Source organism: Triturus cristatus, chromosome 1_2 (assembly GCF_964204655.1).
Source record: "Triturus cristatus chromosome 1_2, aTriCri1.1, whole genome shotgun sequence".
NCBI lineage: Eukaryota > Metazoa > Chordata > Amphibia > Caudata > Salamandridae > Triturus > Triturus cristatus.
Window position 1 is genome coordinate 524,538,988 of NC_140580.1, and position 15,452 is coordinate 524,554,439.

Below are 15,452 nucleotides of genomic sequence, written 5' to 3' on the forward strand. Positions count from 1 at the left end.
TGATGACGTCACATATTACATCACTCATGACATGGTCAGTGACATCACTCATGACATCACTGATGACATCTCAAATGACAACACTAATGACATCACTGATGACATCATCCTTGTGATAGAGTGGCAGACCTCCTCTTCCCCTAATATAAACTTTGATACACACATTCAAAAATAGAAACTACAATGTTCAAAACAATGGACATACCAATACCAGTAACAACAACCTATTCAGTAATTCTAAGAACCACATACACATCCACTCATTCACCAACAGTTCTATACAGTCACTCATACATGTACTCACTCATCATATGTACTCACACACCTATACATCCTGTTACACAACGCCACTCATCCATAGAGTTACTCACACACATAGTCACTCATGCTAATAAAGAATCAAACATCCATTTACTTGCATATACAGTTATACACACACCACCACACTTACTTCTACAGAAACTTACACATACTTAGTCTTTTAAACAGTCACTTATAGAAACACATACTTATTCATACAGGAACGCTTTCAATCTCTCACTCTCACATATACTCACTTATATACACCAATAGTCACATATACTAGTTTAAAACATGTAGTTACTCATAAAGACACTATTGAGACAGTCTATCACTCACTAACACACCCATGCACACACTCATCCACCCATACAGTCCTGCACACATGCTGTCTTCAACACATACAAACAGTGAGTCACTCATTCATGCACCTATGCACTATGTAATACCCCCCACCGAACCATACAGACACTCAGACACTCATACTGATTCTCAAAAAACCAACTAATAACCTATATAGACACTCATGTAGCTACTCACCAACCCATGCAGCCACTTATACACAAAGTGAGAGACTGATACAGATATTTACACATTTAAACATTACTCACTAAGTCATGTATTCACTAAGATACACTTAATCAGTCAGTTATACAATCAATTTTTCAAAAACAAATCATCCATTTAGACACTTATATACCCATTTATTCTTCCATCGACCTTGAGATATACATATATAAAACACATGTAATTTTCAGAAAAACACACATTCACTGGATGATGTCCTCAGTGATGTCATGAGTGATGTCACTGACCATGTCATGAGTGATGTAATATGTGACGTCATCAGCAGTGCATTGCGGGCGCGCGAGTTATAGTTAGCGGAACTAACTATAACTGGGGAATTTCAATGGTTTTGTACGAGTGAAAAGTCCAGCTAACTATAACGCCCCTGAAACCTATGGTTTTTTCAGTGAATATATATATATATATATATATCTCAATGACTCCAATTTTAGATATATGACAAGCTGTTGTGTTAGGGGTAGATTTGAGAGTGGCTGAATGTTTGAAAACTTATGGTCAAGTATGGTAAATATGTGATGCACATGAGCGGCCAACAAGGGTGTTTTATGATCTCACTTGGAGGTATTTGCCCAATTTCAACGTACGCAATATTGAAGGTTGAGAAACGCAAGTAATTAAGAAATTAAATATTTTATTATATTAATATTGATCTTATACGGTGTTTTAAGGGCACTTCTAGTTGAGTAGTGAGACTTGTTATCTCTAACCAACCTATTTACCATACCCCAATTGGGACAATGCCACAGTTTAAGCCACTATATATCGGGAGATAGACAAGTAACAACCAGCTTGTCTACAAACATTGTGAACCAGTCATGAAATTAAAAGGCACATTGTATTTATACATTATATTTTGTATTTTTACACATATTAACAGTAATTTCTGGCATTTCATTTAAGCATTTGCATGAGCACTGGAGGTTGCCAGTAGGTAGTTCTAGTTAAGACTTATGAAAAAATTTTTTGTTTTGCTAAGAACTTTGGCGCCGTTCGACGAATCTTCATGAAATTTTCAAACCCAGGGTACACTTCACTTCAGCTGCTATCTGAAAAGTTTTGGGGTGATCCGTCATGCGGGGTCCAGAAAAGGAGGTCCCAAAATGGGTTTTTCCGATGCAGTTTCCATGGGGATTTCGAGCACGACTACAGCCCGAACCACTGAATGGAATTACACCATAATTTAGCAGAAAGCTAGCTCCTGGCCCAGAAAGAGCCCTTTTTGTGATTTAGTGTGAAACAGTTCAGTATATGTTGAATTATTAATGAAAACAAAATTGCATATCTAGGGATGCTGATCATCTATGGATACAACAGATCTCATGCTGAGATCCGAATGGCAGCCAACATTTCAACCAGAAAGTGTTGGTAGCCATCTTGGGATTTGGACTCAGTCGAGTCCCAATAACAAAGTAAAATAAAAGAAAAGAGAAGGTGGCAGGGTAGGAATGCTCTGACCCCCTAGGCCTGGTGGTGGGGTCCCCCAAGGACCATGCCGGGGCTAATCAGTATTTTTTAAAAAAATCCTGCACAAGTTGTGTCAGATCCATGAATCTGAGGGGGGAAAAAACAAGCGCTGTCTCCAATGCTTGTTTGTAGTTGAGCACCTGGGTAGACTAGGTACATGGGGCATACATAAATAAATATTTTAAAGAGGGAGGTGCACACAGCTCCCATTCCTATGGCAGCTATTAGCCACAGGGACTGCCACCTCCTTGGACCAGGCTAATGCTAAATGAAGAGGAGGGGCTGCAAAGCCCCCCTGCGTAGGCTGTTTACAGCCCTGGAAACTGCCACCTCCCAGGGGCAAGGCCAATAAAATTATGATCAAGGAAGGGGTGCTGTGTGATCCGCCCTTCAGGGCCCTTTACCGCACCAGGGACCACTACCACCCTGGGGCCAGGCTGTTTAATGAAAAAGGGGGAGGGGACTGCACAGTCCCCTCCCAGGCCATTTACGGGCCCAGGGATCACCACCTTCCCGGGGCCTGGCAAAATTTCACAGGAAAGGGGAGCCATGCAACCCCCCCCGCCCGGTGCCATGTTTGGCCCGAGGGACCACCAGGGCAGGCCAATAAATATCAACAAAGGGGGGCCAAGCAGGCACCCTCCTAGACCCATCAATGGCCCTGGGGATCGCCATCCCACAGGATAAGCTGCCTATGTCCTGAGGTTCTCACCCTTGGGATATAGTTGTTTGCCTTCGCTTGGTTGGAGCTTTGACAGCTACCACCAAGCGAGAGCAAATAGAAAGTCCGCTTCCAGCGGGCGGGAGCAGAAAGACTGCTACTGCTTGCTGAGAGCGGACTTTTCATCTACAGCAGGCAGGAAGACAGATGAAAGAATTTCTCCCGCACGCAGGCAGTAGAATTTGTTTCTGCTCGCTGCGTGCTGGAGCAATCCCTGTTCCTGATGGAGTAGGGGAGGCGCCAATGATCACAGGGACATTGATGCTCCCCGTGGTCCCCAACAGAGCAGACTGGGTGTCCTGGGTGGGGTCAGGGCATCTAGCAAGAGAGGCCAGGCCTCGGGAATGGAGTCTCCAAGGCCAAAATCGGCTGAGGAAGGGGCGCCATATGGCCCCACTCTTCTTCCATTGATTGGCCGGGCCCCAGGGGATGGGGTTCGTGGGACCAAAATCTGCCCAGAGAGAGGCCGCACACCCTCCTTCCCCTTCTGTAAAGGAGACATTATCCTAACTTCTTGGGCCTGGCAAAGGCAAAGAAAGTGTGTTTTCCCAACAATTCCACATTGAAAAATGATCTGAAATCCTTGCTGTAGTTGCATTATTGATCTATCGGAGTGAAATCTGTAGTGATTGTGACAGGTGGGCTCTTTCTTGTTTCTAGATGAGAGCAGAATGCATGGTTCTCCCTTTAAATTACTACGAGTATGCAAATGTGTAAAATCACTTGCAAGCTCCCCCCATTTGGCCCTGCCCTGTCCACCTTAGTAGTAGTAGGCAAAGGTCCTACCACATTTTCCCACGTTGATGGACAGCTTACCAGAGACCTCCCTCCAAGCAAGTTTCTTGACGATTTTGGTGACGCAATCTCTGTGCACAGGAATATGAGGACATCTCCACCAAACAAAGAAACACTATTTCATATAGTTAAGATGAAGTACCCTGGCTTGGTGGAGATTCACCACTTTGTAGTCTTGACATCTTTCCAATTCCTGGAGGGGCTTCCGAGCCCAACAAAAGCATGGGTAAAACAACACTCTAATATCACGGTTACCACCGCCATCGAGCTGGCCTGTGCCCACCAAAGAGCACCGGAGGTACAGGTTACCATGCCACGAATGCCATCTCCAGTAGCCTTAAAGTGGAGGTTCTCCGCTCTCGGTCCCTCTACTCCCCCTCCTCGGCCTCTCTTGGACCCGAGACTCCCTGCATGTTTTAGTGTATGGGAGAGTGGCCAAGGACCTTAATGGGACCCAGGGACTGCCCCAGGGACTGCCACCTCCTCGGACCAGGCCAATGCTAAATGAAGAGGAGGGGCTGCAAAGCCGCCCTGCGTAGGCTGTTTACAGCCCTGGAAACTGCCACCTCCCAGGGGCAAGGCCAATAAAATTATGATCAAGGAAGGGGTGCTGTGTGATCCGCCCTTCAGGGCCCTTTACCGCACCAGGGACCACTACCACCCTGGGGCCAGGCTGTTTAATGAAAAAGGGGGAGGGGACTGCACAGCCCCCTCCCAGGCCATTTACGGGCCCAGGGATCACCACCTTCCCGGGGCCTGGCAAAATTTCAAAGGAAAGGGGAGTCATGCAACCCCCCTCCGGGGCCATGTTTGGCCCGAGGGACCACCAGGGCAGGCCAATAAATATCAACAAAGGGGGGCCAAGCAGGCACCCTCCTAGACCCATCAATGGCCCTGGGGATCGCCATCCCACAAGATAAGCTGCCTATGTCCTGAGGTTCTCACCCTTGGGATATAGTTGTTTGCCTTCGCTTGGTTGGAGCTTTGACAGCTACCACCAAGCGAGAGCAAATAGAAAGTCCGCTTCCAGCGGGCGGGAGCAGAAAGACTGCTACTGCTTGCTGAGAGCAGACTTTTCATCTACAGCAGGCAGGAAGACAGATGAAAGAATTTCTCCCGCACGCAGGCAGTAGAATTTGTTTCTGCTCCCTGCGTGCTGGAGCAATCCCTGTTCCTGATGGAGTAGGGGAGGCGCCAATGATCACAGGGACATTGATGCTCTCCGTGGTCCCCAACAGAGCAGACTGGGTGTCCTGGGTGGGGTCAGGGCATCTAGCAAGAGAGGCCAGGCCTCGGGAATGGAGTCTCCAAGGCCAAAATCGGCTGAGGAAGGGGCGCCATATGGCCCCTCTCTTCTTCCATTGATTGGCCGGGCCCCAGGGGATGGGGTTCGTGGGACCAAAATCTGCCCAGAGAGAGGCCGCACACCCTCCTTCCCCTTCTGTAAAGGAGACATTATCCTAACTTCTTGGGCCTGGCAAAGGCAAAGAAAGTGTGTTTTCCCAACAATTCCACATTGAAAAATGATCTGAAATCCTTGCTGTAGTTGCATTATTGATCTATCGGAGTGAAATCTGTAGTGATTGTGACTGGTGGGTTCTTTCTTGTCTCTAGATGAGAGCAGAATGCATGGTTCTCCCTTTAAATTACTACGAGTATGCAAATGTGCAAAATCACTTGCAAGCTCCCCCCATTTGGACCTGCCCTGTCCACCTTAGAAGTAGTAGTAGGCAAAGTTCCTACCACATTTTCCCATGTTGATGGACAGCTTACCAGAGACCTCCCTCCAAGCAAGTTTCTTGACGATTTTGGTGACGCAATCTCTGTGCAGAGGAATATGAGGACATCTCCACCAAACAAAGAAACACTATTTCATATAGTTAAGATGAAGTACCCCTAACGCCGCCGTACCTCCGGGTTGACGGCATAGGGCTGTGTGATCAGATATTCATCCAAATGTGTTTTTCGCGGCCGGCCCGATGGGTTGTTGGCTCTTTGCTGTGTATCGTAATGTCTCAATAAAGGTTTTTCAAAACTTAAAAAAAAAAAAAAAAAGATGAAGTACCCTGGCTTGGTGGAGATTCACCACTTTGTGGTCTTGTCATCTTTCCAATTCCTGGAGGGGCTTCCGAGCCCAACAAAAGCATGGGTAAAACAACACTCTAATATCACGGTTACCACCGCCATCGAGCTGGCCTGTGCCCACCAAAGAGCACCGGAGGTACGGGTTACCAAGCCACGAATGCCATCTCCAGTAGCCTTAAAGTGGAGGTTCTCCGCTCTCGGTCCCTCTACTCCCCCTCCTCGGCCTCTCTTGGACCCGAGACTCCATGCCCGTTTTAGTGTATGGGAGAGCGGCCAAGGACCTTAATGTTATTTGTGTGCTGAGTGGGGGGTGGTTCTGGAAGGTTAGAACAGAGTTAAGATTTGAAATAAGACTGGCATGTGAGATTTGTTCCTTTTCACCCTTTTCTTCTTGACTGAGAGGGTGGGAGGGAGGGTCAATATTATGCACAGAGTACTTAATATAACTGTATCTTACATGATTGTATCATTGTTTCCCTTTTTGAATGTATTTTATTACAAAACTTTACACAGTGTGTGAACGAGCAGGCCTGTAAACCTCAATAAACTTTGTTTAAACAAAAAAATGAATCAGTGTGCTGAGAGGGGCCCCATCATGAAGAACTGCCCCCAAAGGACTCGTCCCAGTGAACCCATGGAGGTGGGATAGGCAAGAGGCTGGCTGCTCTGGGCAGGAGCTGAGAAGGAGGCCTATCACCTGTATCTTGCCATGAACGGAGTCATAACAAAACTACTTATTGACTCGGGATGTCGCCTTTCCGTAATCAGACGAGAGCAGATACAGAGTCATCAGTGGCAGGATGGTGAGAAGGTAGCCATCACCTGTGTTCCCAAGGACCGGAAGATCTACCCCGTGGCTGACATGGAGGAGGAAGGGGAAAAGAGACCGATATGAGTCGGAGGAATACCGAGGCTGGTGGAGGACATGATAATAGGCACCGACTATGTAGGGTTCCCAGTACTACTGTCCAGGGCTGTCACGGTAAAGGAAGAACATTTCTGGCTGAAGGGGGCTCCCTTTTTCACAGAGGATATAAAAGGGGTATGTCTAAGATCATAAAAATCCGTAAAGAAAAGAGAGAACACAACCCTTATATGGTATTGAACAGGTTGACTAACAACCCTTCTACTTCCTCAGTTACAGATGGAGAGCAGGGATCCCCTCTCAGCTTCAGGGCAGCACAGAAGGAAGATCCCACCTTGGGAAATGCCTAGGCCCAGACAGTGGAGGAGGAAGATGACCAGGTGGGTCCTTGTTTTATTATTGTAAGGGGGTTATTGTATAGGAGGGTCAGGAAACCGACCAAGACAATAAAGGAACTCCTAGTCCCGGTCCCTTTCCATGACCAGGTCCTCCACCTGGCATATAATCAAGCAGGTGGGAGCCATTATGGAAGAGAAAAGACTGAGGAATACCTCTTATGCTGCTTTTATTGGCCTGGGGTCTTTTCAGACATCAGACGCTTTTGTGCAGCCTGTGCCAATGGATCAATCCCTCTCATATTCCCAGGGCGCCCCTGTGTCCCCTCCCTATAATAGAGGTTCCCTTTACCAGAGTGAGTATGGACCTGGTGGGCCCTCTGGTTAATTCCACAAGGGGGTACCAGTACATATTGGTGCTGGTTGACTACGTGACCAGGTACTCTAAAGCCATACCACACACCAGCATGACAGCAAGTAGCGTAGCACAGGCAATGATAGGGTTCTTCAGCTGTGTGGGTTTCCCTCAGGAAATCCTCACTGACCAGGGCACCCCCTTTATGTCTCGACTCATGACCCAAATCTGCAAATTGTTGGGAGTGCAACAAATGTGCACCTCAGTCTACCACCCCCAAACGGACGGCCTGGTTGAGCGGTATAACTGCACCATTAAGAATATTCTGGAAAACAACCATTTCTGAGACAGGGAAGGATTGGGATAAACAGCTGCCTTTGACCTTTTTTGCGATTCATACTCTCACCCAGTCCTCAACCAGCTACAGTCCACTTGAGCTCGTTTTTGGGTAAAAAACCCCGGACCCTATTAGAAATGGCAGCGGAGAAGTGGAAATGGGTGAAGAAGAAGAGGGAAGGGGTCTCCTCGATTATGCCGCTCATCTAAAAGAAAGACTGGCCACATTGTGGGAGGAGGTATGGCACAATTTAGGGACTTCCCAAAACAATCAGAAGAGCGGCTATGATCTTAGAGCAGTGTTGAGACAGTTCCAGGTCGGAGACAAGGTCGTCCTCCTTCTTCTCTCTACCGATACTAAATTGTTGGCCAAGTGTCAGGGCCCCTTCCCAGTACTAGCCCAGGTTACTCCGGTCACCTACAGGGTGGCGGTTCCTCACTCAGGGAGGGCAGGGCGGGCAGGGCAGATATACCATGTTAACCTTTTGAAGGGGTGGGTGGAAAGACCAGAGCCAGTTAATGCGACCTCCACCAGTCTACTTATAACTGATACCCAGCCGCTGGCTATTCCCTTTCCTTCCGAGGGCAAGTCCTCCAGAATGGGTGATGTCGACATGGGTTCCCAGTTGACAACAGCACAGGCAAACACCCTCCACTCAGTAGTGGTTAGTTTCTGAGACGTCTTCTCTCACAGACCAGACACAGACCAGACAGAACTCCCCTGGTGCACCAAGATATCAGAACAGATGGGGCCAAACCTGTTAGGTTGAGACCATACAGAATACCAGAGGCCAGATGGAGGGTGGTGGAAGGAGTAGTAAAGGAGACGGCATCATAGAACCGTCCCACAGCCCATGATGTTACCCTGTTGTTCTGGTACCGAAACCTAATGACTCCCTCAGATTATGTGTTGATTGCAGACGGTTGAATGCAATCTCCCTATTCACCACATGCCACGTGTGGATGAGATGATAGACAAGTTAGGTACAGCCAGGTACCTAACCCCACTTGATCTGACTATGGGATACTGGCAAATCTCCTTGACGCCTTCAGCCTGGGAAAAAACTGCATTTTACACACCATTGGGCTTATGCCAGTTTAGGGTTTTGCCCTTTGGCCTTCAAGGAGCCCCAGCCATCTTCCCAAGGCTGATGGACTAGGTGGCACAGCAATCGTATGCAGCCGCCTACCTGGACGACATTGTGGTCTTTAGCCACATCTGGGAACAACACATCACCCACATTAGAGCGGTACTCACCATCCTCAAACAAGCAGGACTGACAGCAAACCCCGAGAAATGTATGCTAGCCACGAACGTGATACGTTACCTGGGGTATCACATACAGGAGGGAAAGATACGACCACAGGTGGACAAAATAAAGACCATCAAGACCCTGGAAGGCCCTCCACGAAGAAGGGTGTAACTGCCTTCCTGGGTTTGGTAGGCTACTACCGCCGGGTCAAACCTGGGTTTTCGGAGATGGCAGCCCCGTTAACAAACCTGTTAACAAAGGCTCGTCCCAATACCATAGGAGAATGATCGCCCTGTCAACAACAGAGTTTTGAGACACTGGAAGGACTGTTGTCTGATGACCCGGTACTTATTTGTCCCGACTTCTCAAAAGAGTTCACACTACAAACCGATGCCTCGGACAGAGGACTGGGAGCTGTGTTATTCCAACCTGATGGGACTGGGGAACTACACCCCGTCGTGTTCTTGAGCCGTAAGTTGCTACCACAGGAGGCTTGTTACTCCACAGTGGAGAAGGAATGCTTGGCTATCAAATGGGCTGTCCAGTCGCTCCAGTTGGCCTGGAACAAGGACACCAATGCCCGGATCCTGCGATGGTTTCTTGTACTGTAACCCTTTTCGTTTCAGGTGTCTCACCGCCCTGGTGTGCAGCAGACCAATGTGGACTTCCTCTCTTGTTCCGCTGCCGTCTCTTGGCATGATCGGCCATGCCTGGTGTGGATGCACTGTGACAGGGCGCCCTCGGATAATGACTACCGGTGCCCCGGAGGTACAGCAGAGGTGTGTTTTGCGTCTTCAGAGGGGCAGATCCCTGTCTCTCAGCCAAACCTGGAAGCGGCTTCAAATACGCCAATGGAGGAGAAATCAGGTGGCTACACCACAGGAGATGAAGTAGGACAAGCAGCAACACCGTAGAAACCTGAGAAGGCGAGGGCAAAGGCTACAGAGCAGATGAGCAATGAGGATACAAGGGCGGTGACCGCAGTCCGAATGAAAGATGGGGAAGCAAGAACCGGACCAGTGGCGGACGTTTCCCTTGAGGAAGGCGCTTTGGACGAGGCGGCCGTGGCTCTGTCAGGGAGCCAATGCTTCAGGCAAGTGGCTCATACGACTGGGTGATTGATGGGCGGGTGGGCCTTTACCCACACTTACTTCACGGGCCTATAAAAGGGTCCGCATTAAAAGGGGATGGACAGAGGAAACCTTCTTAGGTTAAGGACAGTTCAGGGAACTAACCAGACACCAGAGGGAGGTCCAAGTGAAGAGAGAAACCCGGGGATGGGGATAACTGAGAGGTACAGGGGTTCATGTGCAGTATAATGGTCCCCACACTCCCCACACACCCACAATTGTTTAGTTTGTTTTGCTTTCCGTCTTTCACACCTTTCTTTCATACTACCACGTGAGGTAACACTTAGAGCTCTGACCCGAATGTTCCCTAAACCCTGCAGAATGTTAGTGCCTTTTTATGGATAATTCCCTCTTCCTTTTCTTTCTTACTGAGGGGGAATCGACGCCAGGGAAGACGCCGAGAAGGAGCCATTCAGAGAAGGTATTCAGGACCCCACAGCGCCTTGTAACTCATGTCAGTGAACAGTTTCCAATAAAATACCTCTTGCATAGCTACAGCTGCCTCCCATAGTTTGTTGTCCTGTAACACAGGTGTATGGGAAATTTGCATAATTTGCTTTTGCATTATTATGCGAAATTGCACAGAAATGACACAAAATACAATTAGTGCATTATTATAGCACAAAGAAATTTGGGTCCAAAACCCAAGTGCCACAATCAACAGCTCGTTACATTTTATGGGTGTGTTGCTCCCATGCTCCTGCTCTAAAATTGAGCACAAAGATAAACCAAAGGGGATGATGGACGGAGTGTTGAACAATGCAAGCACTCACCCCCAGTCAACTGATCTGGGTTTAATCCATCATCTTTCTTTAGCTCACTCCGCCATCCCAGTTCAGACATGGCCATATGCAAATCAGTCTGACCCTGTGCCTCATGGGAACAGTCCAGCCCGAACTGCCAAGCCATGTCTTCAAGGGAGGACCTGGCTTGGCAGTTCGGGCTGGACTGTTCCCATGAGGCACAGGGTCAAGACTGATTTGCATATGGCTGGGTTCAAACTGGAAAGGCATGGTGAGCAAATAAACGATGGATTTAGACCCATATCTCTGTACTGTGGTGAATGTATGACATTGTTCTGCATTCTGTCTGTCAACTGTTATTTTTGCATTTGTCACCCCGAGTGGGAAGGGTAAGCCCAGATGTGGGTCCCGTGCTCTCCATGCCACTGAAATCAAGCTATCCTGGCTGAAGAGGGGTGAAACCCCGAAACCGGTCCTAGGATGCTTGTTTGCAGTCCAGTGAGGACCTGGCTTGGCAGTTCAGGCTGGACTGTTCCCATGAGGCACAGGGTCAAGGCTGATTTGCATATGGCTGGGTTCAAACTGGAAAGGCATGGTGAGCAAAACAACGATGGATTTAGGCCCAGATCTCTGTACTGGGATGAATGTATGACATTGTTCTGCATTCTGTCTATCAACTGTTGTGTTTGCATTTGTCACCCCGAGTGGGAAGGGTATGCCCAGACATGGGTCCTGTGCTCTCCATGCCACTGGAATCAAGCTATCCTGGCTGAAGAGGGGTGAGACCTCGAAACCGGTCATAGGATGCTTGTTTCCATTCCAGGGAGGACCTGGCTTGGCAGTTCGGGCTGGACTGTTCCCATGAGGCACAGGGTCAAGACTGATTTGCATATGGCTGGGTTCAAACTGGAAAGGCATGGTGAGCAAAAAAACGATGGATTTAGGCCCAGATCTCTGTACTGCGGTGAATGTATGACATTGTTCTGCATTCTGTCCATCAACTGTTGTTTTTGCATTTGTCACCCCGAGTGGGAAGGGTATGCCCAGACGTGGGTCCCGTGCTCTCGATGACACTGGAATCAAGCTATCCTGTCTGAAGAGGAGTGAAACCCCGAAACCGGTCCTAGGATGTTTGTTTCCAGTCCAGGGAGGACCTGCCTTGGCAGTTCGGGCTGGACTGTTCCCATGAGGCACAGGGTCAAAACTTATTTGCATATGGCTGGGTTCAAACTGGAAAGGCATGGTGAGCAAAAAAATTATGGATTTAGGCCCAGATATCTGTACTGGGGTGAATGTATGACATTGCTCTGCATTCTGTCCATCAACTGTTGTTTTTGCACTAACATTTTGCACAGCATAAATACGCCAAGTGGTGTATTGACATAATTTTGAGAATTTCACCTAACAAGGATGAAATGAAGCGAGAGTGTACCAACACAAGAGAATTTTCACCTGGGCTTAGTGCTTATGACTGTGAAACTTGGCATGCTGCATTGAACAACCACTCAGAGGATACACTGGCTACAGGACATAATAGATGTGTTATTGCCAACCTGCTGAGTTCTGCCTATGTATGTGCTATTTTTGTTTAATCTACTCATGCCATCTACTGAAACATGCTGCAGGAGCCTCCACCATATTCTCCAGAGGCTTGCAAAAACAGCACTACAGTTCTTCTTTGCCTTAGAAGTATAAATATTTCTTCTTCAAGTTCAGACTCTTTCTTGAAGATCCAGATCATACAAATAGAGACATCCAAAGTTTTATAGGATATAGGAAGCGGACAGACCATGTTTGTTTTACAGATCCAATATATTGTTATAGGTGTACTCTTCTCATTGCAACCTGTTATTTTTTGACAGATAATGTGCAAACTCTCGAGCAAACCAGCAGCTTCATCAGTAACAGTGACAAAGCTTTCTTGTACCATACACACTTAGGGTCTGCAGCAAATGCAGCAATGAGACAGCTTGACCCTTGGAACAATCTTATTTGCTGATTTCTTACATCAAAATCTGAAAGGATGAACGCATGTTGATTATGCACTGCATTAGCAGGTGTTTGTCAGTATCCTCTGACATGAGTATGGCAGTTGCATATTCTCTCTTTTATAGCACATGATCATTTATAGATCTATACTCCTCAAGGAGGGGTTGTAGCATGTATAAGGTGGAGTTCCAACAGGATGGAACCTCCTTCAAGAGAGCTCACCGAATGATCCTCTAACTATTCCGAGCTGTAAAGGAATGGCTAACATGCGTCCCAATCCTGCGACAGGTAACCAATATGTTGTAAAATATTTCTTCCTTTTCAAGTAAGTCCTGCATAATCACATTGATTCATTGAGCTAAACAGACCACTCAAGGGTATCCTGCATGTGCCATTGCTTTGGCAATATTCCTCCTATTGCAGTGGCCACAAACGCAATCCTTCAACAATGGGGTTCATGACATTTATAGGCTCTAATATTGAATTCCTCCAAAATACTGGCAGCTGCATGTGCATACTCCATGGAGAGCACTGCAAATGTTGCACGCTGATGAAATCCTTGAAAAGCATCAACACTGGATGCATCAAGTGAGCCTTCTCTTAATGCCTTCCAAGGGGGCCCAGCATGCCGTGATTCACACACCTTCTATAACTTGACAACTGGTCCACATGTCTGCAGTGAGATGGATGGACTACGCTGCACTGTCCTTCATTGCATCAGCAATCAATTCCAACACTGCATGGTGCCTCTGTGGCGCAGTAAACATTTTGAGAACTAGAGCTGGCTTAGGAACCTTCCTTTTAAGACATTGGGCCTCCACAAATTCCAGAAACCCCTCTCGTTCCCCAAAGCAATAAGAGGAGGCTGAGCACAAGTGCTTTTCAGTTTTCCATTGTATAAATGGACCAGATATTGGGTTCAGATGGATGGTGCATCCTTTTTAGGCCTCGCCTGAGCCAGCGCATGCGCTGCGAGACATTTAGTAAGTGGGGTTTTCAAAGTGCTACCACACGCTTTTGCTGGCCTAGCGCTTGCGGTTACGCGTGCGTGCACACGCGCAGCTGCCAGCTTTCAGCGCCCGAGGCGCCATCTGGAGCGCGATTTCTTTCACTTCTGCACTTTTGCGCGCGCACACAACTCCCGGTCGTGGCCGCATGTCTTGCTTATTGCGCGGCCAATGCTTGTTTCTTTTAGCGCTGCAGCTGCTCTCACTTTCGCGCGCTAGAAGGACGGCAACAGCGCGCGATCTTGATTAGTTTCAAGACCGCGCGGCCTCGTCACTTTCGCAGCCGCACGGCCAATGCTTGTTACAATTGAGATTCTCACTTTTCATGTGCATTATCTGAGGAGTGCTTAGATCATTTTCAGATAGTAAGCATAGTGAAAAAGCACACTATGATTCACTGACGAGGGTCACGTACTTCTTTTATTTCTTGGCTCAGCTTGTGATCACGTTTGTAGATTAACTCCGCCTCATGTTTAAAAGGATTATTTCCACCTGTGTTGTTTACGAGGAGTTTCTGACTATCAGTTTTCTTGGAGGATAACTTTGGTTGTTCTACGGATGGTGTAATGGGCATTCAAGCCACCGACATTGGCGTGAATATACTGGTTTCCACGCTGCATCTTATCTCTACACTTATCATAAATTGAGCTTTTGCTTCTGTTTAGTTTATTTTTAGTGTCCATGGTTCCTTTTACTCAGGCCACCCCTCTGCATGAGCCGAACTGATTAGCAAAGTAGCTCGCAGGTGCTGTTCGCACGCCCTGTTAGTGCACTTTATTTAGTTCAATTACTTCTTACAGTTTCTCGGTGCTCAAATGGATATAATTTCTGATATGTATGTTTCCCTATATGTTTCATTGCTTAATTTTTGCTCGTCATTTTTCTCACTCGTAGTCTTTGAAATGCCACCCATAAATACCAGCCCTGGGCGCAGTGGGCGTAGTGAGGCTATGTGAAGCATTACGGAGTGGGGGCAAATCTACACCCACCCGCACACTTTGCGTAGCCCCACTACGCGCCACCCGCCTCCCTCCCGCCCTCATTTTACAATTACTTAGAAACATTACATAAAGAAAATTACTTACCTGAGCTGCCGCTCCCGGGGCTCCATCTTGCTGCTTCCTAGATAGCTTCTTCCTCACGAAGGCACATGCGCGGACGCATATCCATATCCGACATGTCTTTTGCAGCTCATGTCATAGTTGTTTTCTATGAAGGCGCCCTTCCCTGTGATCACAGCTTGCGGGGTGATTGGCCTCCTAGGCTTCAAGACAGCCATTCAGGAGTCGGGCGGCAGCTGTGTTTTTCCTAGCGCGTCCGTCTCTGGCAGAGCAGCGCTTTATCTCAACTTGCGAGCTGGAGTTTTACTCAGACGTGTGTTAGACAAGACTGTGAAGTAGCAGGCAGGTTTCAGTTTTAATATCAGAGTCATGTAGGGCCCACCCACACTCGCAACATTGACCTGCCCAGACCTTCACATGTTGGT